Source organism: Dama dama, chromosome 8, assembly GCF_033118175.1.
Source record: "Dama dama isolate Ldn47 chromosome 8, ASM3311817v1, whole genome shotgun sequence".
Lineage (NCBI taxonomy): Eukaryota > Metazoa > Chordata > Mammalia > Artiodactyla > Cervidae > Dama > Dama dama.
The window spans coordinates 1,103,875-1,119,048 of NC_083688.1; the positions used below are offsets into that span (position 1 = coordinate 1,103,875).

The 15,174-nt window shown below is 56.1% G+C and overlaps 1 protein-coding gene across 5 annotated transcripts in view; it reads left to right on the top strand.

The window, feature by feature from the left end:
- The first annotated feature begins 5,397 nt into the window (after positions 1–5,397).
- Positions 5,398–15,174, top strand: part of ARHGEF10L (Rho guanine nucleotide exchange factor 10 like) — a 148,969-nt gene continuing 139,192 nt past the window's right edge. For all 5 annotated transcript variants that reach the window (XM_061148023.1, XM_061148025.1, XM_061148026.1 and 2 more), the window contains exon 1: positions 5,398–5,480. The gene's annotated coding sequence lies outside the window, so the exon portion shown is untranslated. The remainder of the gene's footprint in view (positions 5,481–15,174) is intronic.

The window sequence follows — 15,174 nt, forward strand, 5'->3', positions numbered from 1 at the left end:
CTTCTCCCGCCTTCAATCTTTCCCAGCATCAGGGACTTTTCCAACGAGTCAGTTCTTTGCATCAGGTGGCCAAAGTATTGAAGTTTCAGCTTCAGTATCAGTCCTTCCAATGAATATTCAGGACTGATTTCCTTTAGGATGGACTGGTTGGATCTCCTTGCAGCCAAAGGGCCTCTCAAGAGTCTTCTCCAACACCACAGTTCAAAAGCATCAATTCTTCTGTACTCAGCTTCCCTTATAGTCCAACTCTCACATCCATACATGACTACTGGAAAAACCGTAGCCTTGACTAGACGGACCTTTGTTGGCAAAGTAATGTCTCTGCTTTGTAATATGCTGTCTAGGTTGATCATAGCTTCTCTTCCAAGGAGGAAGCGTCTTTTAATTTCAAGGCTGCAGTCGCCATTTGCAGTGATTTTGGAGAACAAGACTGTTTCCATTGTTTCCCCATCTATTTGCCATGAAGTGATGGGATTGGATGCCATGATCTTAGTTTTCTGAATGTTGAGTTTTAAGCCAACTTTTTCACTCTCCTCTTTCACTTTAATCAAGAGGCTCTTTATTTCCTTTTCACTTTCTGCCACAAGGGTGATGTTATCTGCATATCTGAGGTTATTGATATTTCTCCCAGCAATCTTGATTCTAGCTGTTGCTTCATCCAGCCTGGCATTTTGCATGATGTACTCTGCATGTAAGTTAAATGAGTAGGGTGACAATATACAGCCTTGATGTTCTCCTTTCTCTATTTGGAACCCACCTCTTCCATGTCCAGTTCTAACTGTTGCTTCTTGACCTGTATACAGATTTCTAAGGAGGCAGGTCTGGTGGTCTGGTATTCCTATCTCTTTAAGAATTTTTTTCCCCATTTCTTTAAGATAGAAGGAACAAAAGGATTATTGTGTTTTACAGGCACTGGGACTGAGGAAGAGGCTGAGGGTTCTATGGCGAGTGTGGGGGCAGCGTCCCGTACTGTCTGTGTCCAGCCCCCTGGACATGGGTGTCCATCACCCCCAGTAGTTGTTTTGGGAGAACTTTGAGACTACATCCCTAAGAAAAAGAGCTGCTCAAACTGTCCTCTCCCTTACACCAAGGGCCATAAAGTGGTAGCTCAGAAAAGTCGTTTCCTTCTCTACCTGAGAGCCCGGAACCACCTCCGGCTGTGGCTATGCCTTTGACTTCAGCATGCGTGCTAAGTCACTTCAGTCATGTCCGACTCTTCGCGACCCCATGACTGTAGCCCACCAGGCTCCTTTGCCCTTGGGATTCTCCAGGCAAGAATACTGGAGTGGGTTGCCATGCCCTCTTGCAGGGGATCTTCCCGACCCACGGATAGAAGCGGCCTCTCTTACGTCTCCTGCACTGGCAGGCGGGTTCTTTACCACTAGCGCCACCTGGGAAGTCCAACCTCAGATTGTTTCCCCACAAACGCAGGTCTTGCCTTGTAAGGAACCTAGAAGGCAGTGAGGGGACGGCTCAGTGCATCCCAGCTCCCTTCATAATGCCTGTCCTACTGGACAGGGACAGCAGTGTTCTGGAAAGAGGTTTCATTTTGGTAAGACAGACCCCATCGTCCTCATTCATAATCAAAATGTGATCCAGCATCTCTTAGAGAAGAGTCTGTTCATGATTGGTTTGATGACACGGGAAATAAGAACTAGTTGCTTTACGCACACTTTCTATTTATACTGCCTGTGCAAGGGTGGTATAGGCTTGGGAAGTCCACGTTCCCATCCACCCACTTCTTTTCTGATCTGCTACAAGGCTGGGTTGATGGCAGTGGGGCTGGGCTGGGAGGCAGAGGCGGGAGCCCTGGGTTCTCATCCTCCTTGGTCATCAGTTTGCTGAGCAACCGTGGCCAGGTCGCTGAGCTTCTCTGGCCAACAGAAGACACCGCTGTGCCCTGGGCCTCCCCCCTTCCCCGATAGGCCCTGGAGCCCAGGGGGAGCAGTCCCAGTCCTGCCCAGACATAGCATTCATGACGATGCTTACACAATAGATCCTGCACCACCAGGATGCTCGGCGAGTGTGAAATTCTGGTTAATTGAATGCTCTGGGACGTGGAAACAGTCCCAGAAATCCTTTTTGTTCCTTTTGGGGCTGTTGAAAGCCAATTGCTCATCTATTTAGCAAATATTTATCTCATGCTTCTGCGCCATCGGGCTCTGTCCCAGGTGTTGGGGATTCCAGCGTGAGTGAGACAGCAGAGTCCTTGCTTCCGAGGACTCACAGGCCAGGGGAGGACGTGGGGGCAAATCCCGCAGAAAAGACTGCAGGAGGGTGAGGGGGAGACTGTAGGGTGCTATGTGAGCACTGGAGAGCAGATCCTTGAGAAGGTGTGATCAACGTGGAGAGCATCCGAAAGCCACAGTGTCTTGGAGGGGCGGGGCGGTGTGGGACAGTAACGGCATTCCAGGAGAAGGAGCAAAGGCCCAGTGAAATGCTTCGCGCCTTCGTTTATGCTGTGGCGCTCGGCATGTGAGGTCGGGCCGGTGAGAGAGAAGGGGTGCGTTCGTGTCAGAGCAGGATGTCAAGGACAGCAAGAAGGCAGGAGAATTGGCCTGGCCTGAGCCTCACTGGTGGCTCAGCTGGTAGAGAATCTGCCTGAGATGCAGACCCAGGTTCAACCCCTGGGTCGGGAAGATCCCCTGGAGAAGGAAATGGCAACCCACTTCAGTATCCTTGCCTGGAAAATTCCATGGACAGAGAAGCCTGGGGGGCTGCAGTCCAGGGGGTCACAAAGAGTCGGGCACATCTGAGCGACTACTTCTGGGGCCTGGCCTGGCCTAGAAGGTGAGGGCTGCGGGCTCATTTATTCTCGAGTGTGTGTTTCCATGATGTGATTTTCTTCTCAGTGGAATGTAGAGAGAAAATGAAAACACTCATTCACAGAGGGGGTCAAGGTCAAATGGGTGACGCAGGGCTCGGAGGGACGGTGACAAGTGGAAGGACACAGCTCTTTCTATGGCCCCGGCCCTTTGGGGCCGACAGAGTGTGGCCTGCGGAGCCGGGCATCAGCAGATCTTCAGATGTGTTAAGAGAAGCCAGCAATCCGGCAACTTAAGGGAAATCTATCAACTGTTAAATGTTGGGAGCTAATTAACAACAATTACAAAATCACTGTGGGCAAAACAAAATGCTTCTGTAGGTCCATTTGTTGTATGAGCTGGTAGATTGCAATGCTGGCTCCAGAGGGGTCTACTGCTAAGGGCCTGAGGGTGCTCACTGGGTGTGCTTCTAACCTCTGCTGGGTTTTGGCGACACAAAGGGAGCCTGAGGTATGGCCTCCACCCCCAAGCCTGGATCATAGCTTCCCTCAAGACAGTTCAACTACTTCGGAGACAGTTCAAGTCAGTACCTGCCCAGAATCAACTAAAAGAAACAGAAGTGCTAGCAGAAGCAACTGACCAAAGGGCGAAGCTGCAGAGCTCAGTGGGAGAGGAGGTTGGGGAGCAGGGGCCATGTGCAGAGGCGTCCTGGAGATGCCGGGCCTTCTGTTGGATCTGGGAAGAGGGTCGGCTTCAGTGCGGCCAAACAGGGGACAGGTGTTCCAGACCAGAGGACTCAAGAGGGCTCAGAACCAGGAGGGAAACAAGCCAGCCAGGGAGGGGGTGGAATAGGTCCAGGGGCTTGTACTGGCTCTTTCTGTGCCAGCAGAATCAGAATGTCTAAATTCTGGTCCAGGGCTTAATGCCATGAGCTCTGAGGTCACCTGATAGACACCTGAAGATGTTCTTGCCGCTTTTCTGGCATCCTGGAAACCTTCCTCCATTGTTTATTTGTCCCTGGAATGGATGATCCAGAAGTGCGGGGGCCTTGCCTGTTTCACTCCATGATGTCTCCTGTGTGCCTAGAATGATGTCTGGAGACATAACAGTGTGAGTCGCTCAGTCGTGTCCAACTCTTTGCAACCTCATGGGCTGCAGCCCGCCAGGCTCCTCTGTCCATGGGATTCTCCAGGCAGGAATACTGGAGTGGGTTGCCATTCCCTCCTTCAGGGGATCTTCCTGACCCAGGTCTCCTGCATCTCAGGTGGATTCCTTACCGTCTGACCTACCGGGGAAGCCCGGAACATAGTAAGTGCTCAGCAAATATTAACTGGCTACACACTCTGAGCCCAGTGTTGCCCTGGGCCTGGGGGTTAGGATGACTCTGTGAACAACTCTTAAGCAAGCTCTATGGGGTTTATGTTCTCGTGTGGAGATGGACAATAAACAAGCAACCCCAACAATGAGTAAGATGATTTCAGAGAGCACGGACTGGTGTGGCTTGTCTTGCTGGACTGCGGAGGCCTGTATTCCGTGCCTTCTCCTCGGTGAGGGGGCAGGGCCGCGGTCTCTCTGGTTCCTTGTTTCATTCCTAGCCCCTAAGACTGGTGCCTGCCAAACAGGGAGTAGTTAAAAGAAAAAAAAATGGTGTTTTTTTTTTTTCCTGATTGTTTGAATGAATAAACACAGGCCAACACAGCCTCCAGCCAGCATAACACCTGTGCCCTTTGGAGGCTGCAAAACTCATCATTATCAACCCTAGTAATTGCTGATAAGCCTGAGTGTGAATTTCTTTGCAAATAGGGAGGTAGCGGGGCAGTGTTTAACAACAACAGGGATAATCTTAATTAATGGCCTGATAACTGTAATTAATTGCATCATATCCGGAGGCGTCTTTGGATTTCTGAGAAGGAGTAACTAGTGTTTGGCAGCTTTGGGAGCTATAAGGGAGGGGTGTGCTAGGATCTCGGGTCAACCACTTCGTGCTGGGTGGGCTTTGCCAAGTCACAGCTCTGAGCCCCCGTTTTCTCATCAGGAAAATGGAGCCACATGGCGGGCTGGCTGCTAAGCTCAGAGCCCTCACCGCCCGCAGCTGCCAGTGCTGTGGTCCTGAGGCTGATCAGAGCCCTCAGGAGGCCCCTCTGCGGCTGAGACAGGGTGGGGGCATCGCAGGTCTGACTTTTCCTCTGGGGCCAACCCAGGCATCCTCACCCCTCTGGGGAGAGCCCGGGGCAGACTCCTGGAAGGAGGAGAAGCAAGAATGGGCCGGAGAGCCCTCCTGGGACGCCTGGGAGGGCGAGGGGACGCGCGGTGGGCGGTGGAGTGGGGGGCCCTGTGTGACCCGGGGGTGTCTGCGGGCGTCCGTTTCCCCGCGGAGTGGGGCGGGGGCGGGAGGGATCCAAGCCGCTGGGGCCTGGGGGGAGCTCTGGGAGGCTCCGGGCCTCCCGGGGTCCCGCGCGCGCGCAGCCGCCCGGCCCGCAGGGGTTAAGCGGTGACCTCAGCCACGGCCGGGCGGGGGGCCGGGGCGGCGCCGTGCGCGCGGGCCGGCGGCGGCGGCGGCGGGGGGAGCCGGGCGGCGTGACCTCGCGGCTGCCATCGGCGGCCAGCGGCGGCGCGGGGCGGGGCCGGCCCGGCCATGGGCGCCCGCGGCCGCCGGGCAGCTGAGGCGCGGCCGCCGGCGCCTTTGTGAGCGGCGCGGACAACAAAGGCCGAGCGGTGAGTGCGGCCCGCGGCGGGCAGGGGGGCTCTGCGATCCCGAGACCCCGGGCCGAGCGGCCCCGCGGGCATCCTCGCGCCAGCCCGGGGTCCCCGCTCCATCCTGTGTCCCCGGTTCTGGGGGAGCCGCCTCCGTGTGTCCGGGTGTGTCTCTGGGGGAGGCTCCCGGAGCCGCGTCCTCTCTCTGCGTGTAGGTCAGCCCTGTGTCCTGGAGTGTGCCCCCCACGATAAGCTCTGTGTTCCTCGGCGTCCGGCTGTCTTCATACCCCCCGTGTGGCCTTTGTGCATCAGCGTGTGCGTGTGTGAGAGAGAGAGTGTGTGTGTGTGTGAGCGTGTGTGTGTGTGAGCGTGTGTCTCTGTGTGTGTGAGCGTGTGTGTGTGTGAGCGTCTGTGTGTCTGTGTGTGTGTGTGAACGTCTGTGTGTGTGTGTGTGTCTGTGTGTGTGTGTCTCTGTGTGTGTGTGTCTGTGTGTGTGTGTGTGTCTCTGTGTGTGTGTGTGTGTCTCTGTGTGTGTGTGTGTGTCTGTGTGTGTGTGTGGCAGGCTCTGTGCAGACAGCTCGGGAATCCTCACTCCCACCCAGCGCTTCCTTGTCCCTCTGGCTCCCGCGCGGGCCTTTAGGTCCTGCAGTCCCTGTGGTTCAGCTCCCCCGCGCTGACCTGGGGTCCCCGAGATGAGGAGGGGTCAGGGAGCGCTCTTGTTTCTGCCCTGGGCCGGCCTCTCCCACCCTGGAGCCCTGCCCGGAGGCGGGGCAGGGCGGCCTCCTGGAGGAGGAGAGTGTGGGAGGCAGGCGAGAACGCCCCGGCCGTGGGAGGCCACGGCCACAGAGCGCAGTCAGGCCTGGCCTCTGCTGGAGGCAGAAGACGTGTATCCGGGGTGGGCCCAGGGAACATGAGGACCAGCCTCCCGGGCCCCCCCGGGCCAGTCCTGAGAGGGAGGCCGCCCCTGACCTAGCGGAGCCAGGGGGCAGTGCTTCCTCCCTGTCCCAGGCGGGGACCCTGGGCAAGGGGTCTGGATGCCCCCTTCAGCCTGGGAGCCCGAGGACCCTGCCTCGGGCCACGCCGGGGGCTGGTGGGGAAGGGTCTCTGGCGCTGAGGCTGGCTCAGAGCCCTCGGCCCTAACCGGGGCTTCCGTCGGGGGCGTCCCGCCCCTCTCCGCTGCAGCCCCTCCGCTACCCCCCAGACGCTGGGACAGAGGACAGGCCGTGCGGCTCACTGAGCCTCAGCCCTTCCCTGCGGGCCCCGCTGTGGCGTTCCCCCTGTCCCTCTGTCTGTCCTCCCGGCACTGTGACCCAGGGCGTCCAGGCTCCAGGGACGTAAACCACACAGGAGGGCCCGGTCTGGGAACCTCCAGGCCCCCGGGACTGCGGTGAAACCTCTGAGAGGCTCCAAACCCTCCCCCGGCACTCGGGGCCTCAGGGGGCCGTGTCTTTCTCACTCCGCTGCCTCCCCGGCCTCCCCATCAGGGCTCCCGGCTCCTTGCTCTTCCGTCAGAGGGCCTCTGCCCGCGGTTCCCTCTCTCCGGAAGGCTGGCCCCATGCTCCCCCTCGTCTCGCGTGTCCCCAGAGAGCCCCTTGGTTTCTCTTCGCCCTGATGGAGGCGTCAGTGTCACTTTCCACCGGACGCCTAGCCTGATGGGCTCCCTGGAGTGACCTGTCCTCACGCAGGCTGTGCCTGGCCCCGGACAGTAGTGTGCTGGAGTCAGTTTGTACCAAAGTGAGAGCTGATTACTAAATTTTAGGCGTTTTGTGAGCTGGGTTTTTAACATGCAAGTTTACAGTATATAGTAAACTGGCTATAGTGTACAAATTTATACTTAAATAAATTACACTGGAAACAAGGGTAATAAATACTCAAACTATAGTTCTTCCTCCTTTTCCAGTTTCTCACTGTTGCCTCTCTCTTTGTGGTTATTTGTATCTTTTGTATGTATATATGTTTCTCTCTCTCTCTCTATATATATACACACATATATATGCACATACGCAAATGTCCCTCAACTTATGATGGGTCCTGTTAAACCCATCGTCTGTTTAAAATCGAAGTCGAGGGAATTCCCTGGTGAGCCACTGATTAGGCCTTAGTGCTTTCACTGCCAGGGCCCAGGTTCCACCCCTGGTCGGGGAACTAGGATCCTACAAGCCACATGGTGTGGCCAATAAAGAAATAAAATGTTAAAAAAGAGAATATCATAAGTCAAAAATGCATTGAATACACCTAACCTACATTATAGCTTAGCCTCACCTACCTTAAACGGGCTCAGAACACTCCCATTAGCCTATAGTTGGGCAAAATCATCTAACACAAAGCCTGTTTATATAATAGAGTGTTGACTGTCTCATGCAGTTTATCGAGCACTGGACTGAAAGTGAAACGCAGAGTGGCTGTCTGGGTGCAGAGTGGTGGTGAGCGACTGCGGGTCTGGCCGGGAGTGGAGGCGGGCTGCCCTGCCCTGCATCACGAGAGAGTGTTGCCCTGCACACACCGCCAGCCTGGGAAAAGATCCAGACTCAGATTTCCAAGTGCAGTTTCCACCGAATGCGTGTTGCCTTCACACCGTCGTGAGACTGAAAAATGGTAAATGGGGCCTTCGTCAGTGGGGGCTGTACTGTCCACCCACCCGCTGCCTCCCGTCTCTTCCCAGCTCTGGGTTCAGTGGCTCGCCTTGTAGCTTGAACTTGGCCACAGTGAGAGCATTGGGTGCAGGAGTAAGGAATCCGCCTGCCAATGCAGGAGACGCAAGACACCCGGGCTCGCTCTCTGGGTCGGGAAGATCCCCTGGAGTAGGAAATGGCAACCCACTCCAGCATTCTTGCCTGGAGAATTTAGGCGAAGAGTCCGACACGACCGAGCGACTGAGCACACGAGGGTGTTTACAGCAGGGAAACCGGGAAACGCTGAAAATCAAGCCACCCCCGCTTCCCCCTCCGGAGAACCAGTGGTTAGACATCCACCCGCACGCCGTGGGGATCTGGCAGTGGTCTCCCCAGGCACCGGCCCCCTGGAGCTGGCGTTCTGACCTGACGACCCTCCAGGGCCCTCACAGGAGCAGAGGGAGCATGGCAGCTCGCCCCGGGGCGGGGTCGGCTGGTATGGCAGGGTGACACTGAAGAAGTGGCCCTCAGGTGAGCTCTGCCTTCAGACACTGCGCGCTTACCTTCCCAGGCACGTGGGATACGGATACGTTTCAGTTAATTGAGAGCCTGCTTGGCCCCGATGGGAAAACCACACTCAAGACGGCCCAGGTATCTGGGAGGCCAAGCGGCAGGCGTGCCCGAGGAGAGGCTGTGGCCAAGCTGAATAGCTCGGGGCTGGTGAAGCTGTCGTGGTCGGGATGCGGGTGGCTGGTGCTGCTTTGGCAGCAGTGGGCAGGACGCATCCATGTGGAGTCAGGGGCAGAGCAGAATCGGACTGTCGAATGGGCAGGCTGTAGCTCCTGGACAGTCTGAGAGCCCTGGCTGGGAGAGGGGTGTGTGCCCAGCTATATCCAGGAGGGTGTGCAGAGTGCGGCAGTAGACTGGGTGGGGAGAGGCAGGGGTCTGGGTGGAGGGAACTGCCAAGGCTCAGAGGCATGAGCTGTCGGAAGCTTAGCGAGCTGGGAGTCAGCGAGCTGGGAGTCTGCAGGGTTCGTGACAGAACAGGGCAAGTCCTGAAACTTCCTCAAGTCTGAGTGCCCAGCATCATCTGGGTACCTGCGGAGGAACCCTGCCACACCTCTCCTTCCAGGCCATCTGCTCTGTGCCTGCTCCCTTCAAAATCTTTAATTTGTGGGCACTTTCTTGTTACCCCCTAAACTTGCCCCTGCGCCAGCACCAGGATCTGTGGCTGGTGGACTCTTAAAAAAAGATTTCCGCTTTAATATGAGGCCAAAAGAAGAATTGGGAAGGTGTGTCTGCTTCCTTCTGTTCACCCCAAAGATGAAAGTCATGGTTATTTAGGTTATTCAGTGCCTTTTCTTTCTTTTTGGTTTCAACTTGTGGCATGTGGGATCTCATCATAGTGCCCTGACGAGGGGTTGAACCCAGGCCCCCTGCATTGGGAGCCCAGAGTCTTCACCACTGGACCACCAGGGAAGCCCTGGTTATTCAGTGCTTTTGATCACCTCTGCTACTCCTGCCCTTCATTTAGGCCGATAATTAGGAGCTTGTTTCTTAAAGACAACTCATGTTTATATTTTATGGAAGACATTTTTCATGCATTATCCCATCTTATAGATGAGGAATTGTGTTAAGTCGCTCAGTCATGTCTGACTCTTTGCAACCCCATGGACTGTAGCCTGCCAGGCTCCTCTGTCCATGGGATTTTTCAGGCCAGAATACTGGAGCGGGTAGTCATTCCCTTCTCCGGGGATCCGCCCAACCCAGGGACCAAACCCAAGTCGCCCACGTTGCAGATTCTCTACCATCTGAGCCACCGGGGGAACCCCATAGACGAGGAAGCGGAGTCTTGAGAGGTTGGGTGACTTTCCCGGGGCCACAGCGTGAGTGGCAGGATTCAAACCAAAGAGCTCTTCCTGCAGTCCCACTCTGTTCCGTTTCCCTTCTCCCGTGGAAGAAGGGAGGGAGCGAAGACTGACATGTCTGGACTCTCGCACACCCTGCCCTTCACGGGAAGGGGATGTGTGTCTTCTCACCCACATAGCTGTGGTCATCACCCTGTAGTTTAGGGTCAAGGCCTAGGATAGAACTCGGTGCCAGATGGACCGCTAGGCCTGGCATCTGGAAAAAGCAGATAGTAACGACTGGTGTTTTGGAGAGCACTGTGGGTCGTAGCTCATACTGACGCGGGGCAGGCTCGGCGGCGGGCACAGGTCTCAGGGAGCTCCTTCAGTCCTCGGCCACCCTGACAAGGGGCTTGTGTCATCAGCTCCCCTTACGGCTCAGGTGGGTTATGTCGCCTGCCCAGAGGATCAGACGCAGCATGGCTCATCCTGGCCCTGCTTGCCCCAGAGCCCCGGCTCTCACCTGTGTACCCTGGAGCCATGCCACCCCTTTTGGGGCCTGGCCTGGCTGTGCCCCTGACAGCTCCTGGCAGCAGGACCCACACACGGTGGGGACTCGGGGCAGGCAACGGGTCGCTCGGCCAGAGTATAGGTTGTGCCCACCCCCGGGTCAGAGCCTGCGCTGAGCCACGGGCTTCACCTTTCTCTGACCTGCTGGCTGAGAGGGGGCCCATCTGCCAAGGGGTTTCAACTTGCCACCAGCCTGCCGGGAGGGCGGCCTCCCCACCGCCTTCGTGCAGGGACAGCCCAGGTCCGGGGCAGCACAGTGGCTTGGGGTGACCCCTGTGCACGGCTGCGCTTGGGGCCTGAGGCGGGGCGGCGTTTCTGGGGCTGAGCCCCCTGCTCCCCGAGAGCCTGGCCTCCACAGGACCCCCTCCAGCGGCTCCTGATCGGGGTGCGTCCCCGAGTCCAGCCCTGAGTGAGAGGCGGGAGGCGGCTCCCGTTACTGCCCTCTCTGCACTGTTTGAAGTGGGCAGGCTTGGCGCGAGCTTTAAAAATGTGGGCTTTTTATTCAATTTCCCTAGGAAAACAATGGTTTAAATTAAGTAGAGGAATAACAGTCTCTGGAAATTGAAGAATATTCATGAACCCAAACATTACTCAGAACCTTTGAATTTCTTTAAAATCAGGATTTATTTTACTTTTAAATCATGCATGTATTATGTGACCATTGAAGGAAACTTGGAAAGTTCAGGGAGAAGACGTTTAAAATCGCCCTTTGTTGCACCCCCTGAAGACAACCTCTCTCAGCCCTGCAGCGCGTAACCTTCGTTTGTTCAGCGGTTCATCTGCTCAGTCGGCAGGTACCTCTTCAGGACCCATGAAGGGCTGGGTTTGGGCTGGGCCTGGGAGGGGGTGCAGGGCGGTGGTACCCCGCTCCTCCCAGGCCTCTTTCTCTGCCGCACCTGAATCTGTTTCCCCGTCTGTGAAATGCGGTCACATGAGTACGCTGCTCAGGACAGTGCCTGGCCCCCACCAGAGCCTGGCAGGGTGGCCTGCTGTTACCACAGTGGGAGGACTTCCCCGTGGGTCTCTCGTGATGGCGGAGGAGACAGAAGCCAGAGAAATCAAACAAGGCAACAGGGTAAACGGCCTGTGATGAAACTAGTCCTGCGAAGCAAACGACCTAATGTGATAGGACGGGAATAATGGGGTGGGGGCGGGGTTGGCAGAGAAGGGTGTGTGTGGACTAGTGCTGCAGAGTCTGTCAGCTTGAAGTGGTCAGGGGGCCTCTCTGAGGGGAGGCATCTAAGCTGAGTCTTTTTAAAAAGATGTTTTATTTTCAAGTTTTTTGGCCACACCATGTGGCAGGTGGGATGCTAGTCCCCTGGTCAGGGATCGAACCGTGCCCCTTGCACTGGGAGTTTGGAGTCTTAACCACTGGACCCCTGGGAAGTCCCCAGGCTGAGTCTTGAATGACAAGGGGACCCCTCCTCTCCCCCTGCTCAGAGCAGAGAGGAGTGTCCTAGGCTGGGGCACAGCAGATGCAAAGGCCCCGAGGCCAGAACGATCCGGCTGGTTTGCAGCAGGTGGGGGGCGGGAGCAGTGTGAGGGGCCGTGCAGGGCCCTTCAGGTCACGGATCACGGCAGGTTAGGATGGTTAATCCAGGTGCAACAGGAAGCCGTCAGCAGTTTTTCTTTAGTTACCCGTGCATACTTTATTAATGAAATATGATCCTCAAGATTTCAGCTATTAACAGCACTGGAAATAAGTTTACCTTTTTCCAGATAATTTATTCAGAAATAAACCGAGTGCCTGTGACATGGAAGCTCTGGAGTGGGTGCCGGGGGGTGAGGGCCTCACGCACGGATGGGAAAGGGGAAGCCTTGCCCGCAGGTGACCGTGTGCCCCCAGCCCGTCCCTGCAGCCCTCCACGGCCCGCTGGAGCCTGGTGGGCTCCGACATACCTCCGGGAGGGGCCCTCTGGTTGCAGGAAGAGAAGTGGCTTGGGGGCCGGGTGGACTCAGGCCCGGGTGAAGGGCGAGCGTGGCCGGGGTGTGAGTGGAGGCCACTCAGCTGGAGAGAAGTGGTTGCATGCAGGTTGCTTATCAGAAAAAGAGGCAGCTGGGATTGCTGGTGGATTGGTTATGGGGTGAGGGAAAGAGAGGAATCAAGAGGAGTCAAGACTTCTGCAATCTTCTTTTGAGTGTCTGGTGGGTGGTGATGTCATTAACAAAAGGTGGTTCAAAGGAGGCTGGAAGCATAGCTTTGGGGAATCCAAGAATCCAGTTGGGATCAGATGTGAGAGGCTGGCTTGAAGTCCAGGAGTGACGTGGGGGCCCCTTGGTTGGGTGTCATTAGCATATAGGTGGTGCAGGCGGGACCACGCAGGGGTCAGGGGGGTCCCGGAGGCTGGGGGGAGGTGGCTGGGCGCTCCGGGAAGGGAGAGTGGGGTGTCTGGGAAGCCTGCACGATGCCTGAGACCGCCGCAGTGCAGACCTGGTAGTCGCCACGGCTGCAGGCTGTTGAGAGTGCAGGTCAGACCAGACGGAAGCACAGAGGCAGTGTGGGCCGCTACTGTAAGAGCACCTCTGGAAGATTGAGGGGCTGGAGTCTGAAGTGGGAGAGGCTGAGGGGCCAGGAGGGGACCAAGTGTCGAGATGCTGGCCGAGTGAAGAGCAGCTGGGAAAAGATGTCCCCGGGGAGGGAAGTGGCTTGTGCTGGGGGCCAGGCCTGCTTCAGGAGGGCGCAAGACACAGCCGGGCAGCAGCCAGGTCTGTTTTGTTCTTTAACTTTTTGGCTTCACCCTGAAGCGTGTGGGATCTTAGTTCTCCCACCAGGGATCAAACCTGGTCGTGCATTAGAAGGTTCAGTCTTAACCACTGAACTGCCAAGGACGTCCTCAGGAGCCTGTTCTTTAGGCAAACGAGAGAGGGTGGTCCCCGGTGTGATGAAGTGGGGGTGGTGGGGTGAGGCGCTGGGCCCTCGATGGGAGTTCAGTTCAGTTGCTCAGTCCCATCCGACTCTTTGCGACCCTGTGGACTGCAGCACGCCAGGCCTCCCTGTCCATCACCAGCTCCCGGAGTTTACTCAAACTTATGTCCATTGAGTCAGTGATGCCCTCCAACCATCTCATCCTCTGTCGTCCCCTTCTCCTCCCGCCTTCAATCTTTCCCAGCATCAGGGTCTTTTCAAATTAGTCAGTTCTTCACATCAGGTGGCCAAAGTATTGGAGTTTCAGCTTCAACATCAGTCCTTCCAATGGATATTCAGGACTGATTTCCTTTCGGATGGACTGGTTGGATCTCCTTGCAGTCCAAGGGATTCTCAAGAGTCTTCTCCAACACTACAGTTCAAAAGCATCAATTCTTCAGCACTCAGCTTCCTTTACAGTCCAACTCTCACATCCACACATGACCACTGGAAAAACCATAGCCTTGACTAGACAGACCTTTGTTGGCAAAGTAGTGTCTCTGCTTTTTAATATGCTGTCTAGGTTGGTCATAACTTTTCTTCCAAGGAGCAAGAATCTTTTAATTTCATGGCTGCAGTCACCATCTGCAGTGATTTTGGAGAACAAGAAAATAAAGTCAGCCACTGTTTCCACTGTTTCCCCATCTATTTGCCATGAAGTGATGGGACTGGATGCCATGATCTTAGTTTTTTGAATGTTGAGTTTTAAGTCAGCTTTTTCACTCTCCTCTTTCACTTTCATCAAGAGGCTCTTTAGTTCTTCTTCACTTTCTGCCATAAGGGTGGTGTCATCTGCATATCTGAGGTTATTGATATTTCTCCCGGTAATCTTGATTCCAGCTTGTGCTTCCTCCAGCCCAGCATTTCTCATGATGTACTCTGCATATAAGTTAAATAAGCAGGGTGACAATATACAGGCTTGACATACTCCTTTCACTATTTGGAACCAGTCTGTTGTTCCATGTCCAGTTCTAACTGTTGCTTCCTGACCTGCATACAGGTTTCTCTGAAGGTAGGTCAGGTGGTCTGGTATTCCCATCTCTTTCAGGATTTACAGTTTCCTATCCCAGCTCCTTGATGGGAGCAGGGATGCTTTTAGGAAATGGGAGAAGAGGGGGTAGATTTGGATTGCACAGAAGGAAGGCTGGAGACAGTCCCAGCGGACAGCCTCATGTTTCTCAATGAAACCTTGAGCAGAGGGTGGTGAGGTAAGGGCCACGAGAACTGTGAGGGTGAGAATGGGGAGGGTGTGGGCCCCCTGGGAGAGGTCATTCTGCAGCCGCTAGAGGAACGGGCAGAGATGCCTGGGTCCCCACGGTTGGCGGAAGCAGTGACTGACCCCTGTTGTGTGGAGAGAAGGGAGCAGAGAGGTCGGCGGCTGGTCTGAGATGGCGCAGTGGGGCTGAGCCCCTGATCCCTGCCTCCACAGGGTCTGTGTTCTCCAGGGCACTGGGTGGCTGGGTCGCGGGACACAGGTGGCAGATGAGGGCAGTGTCTGAGCCGGTCGGGAGAGTGGTGTCCAGGCGCTCGGAGGACCCTGCGGCAGAAGCTCAGGGCCCCGTCACGCCCGCCTCCCACTTGCCTTCCCCTGAGGTCCAGTGCAAGGAACCCCCTTTCCCTGCTAGACCCTGAACCCCGCCCCCTGGGGGGCCTGACCCCCGAGTCCTCACCGCGGGTGAGCTGTGGGTGCTGCTCCCGTGCTCACCGTTCAGGGGGAGGGGGCGAGGCCTGTGAGGTGAGGTGCCCCCCGGCAGGGCAGGCCCGCACCAGCCTCCAGGGGT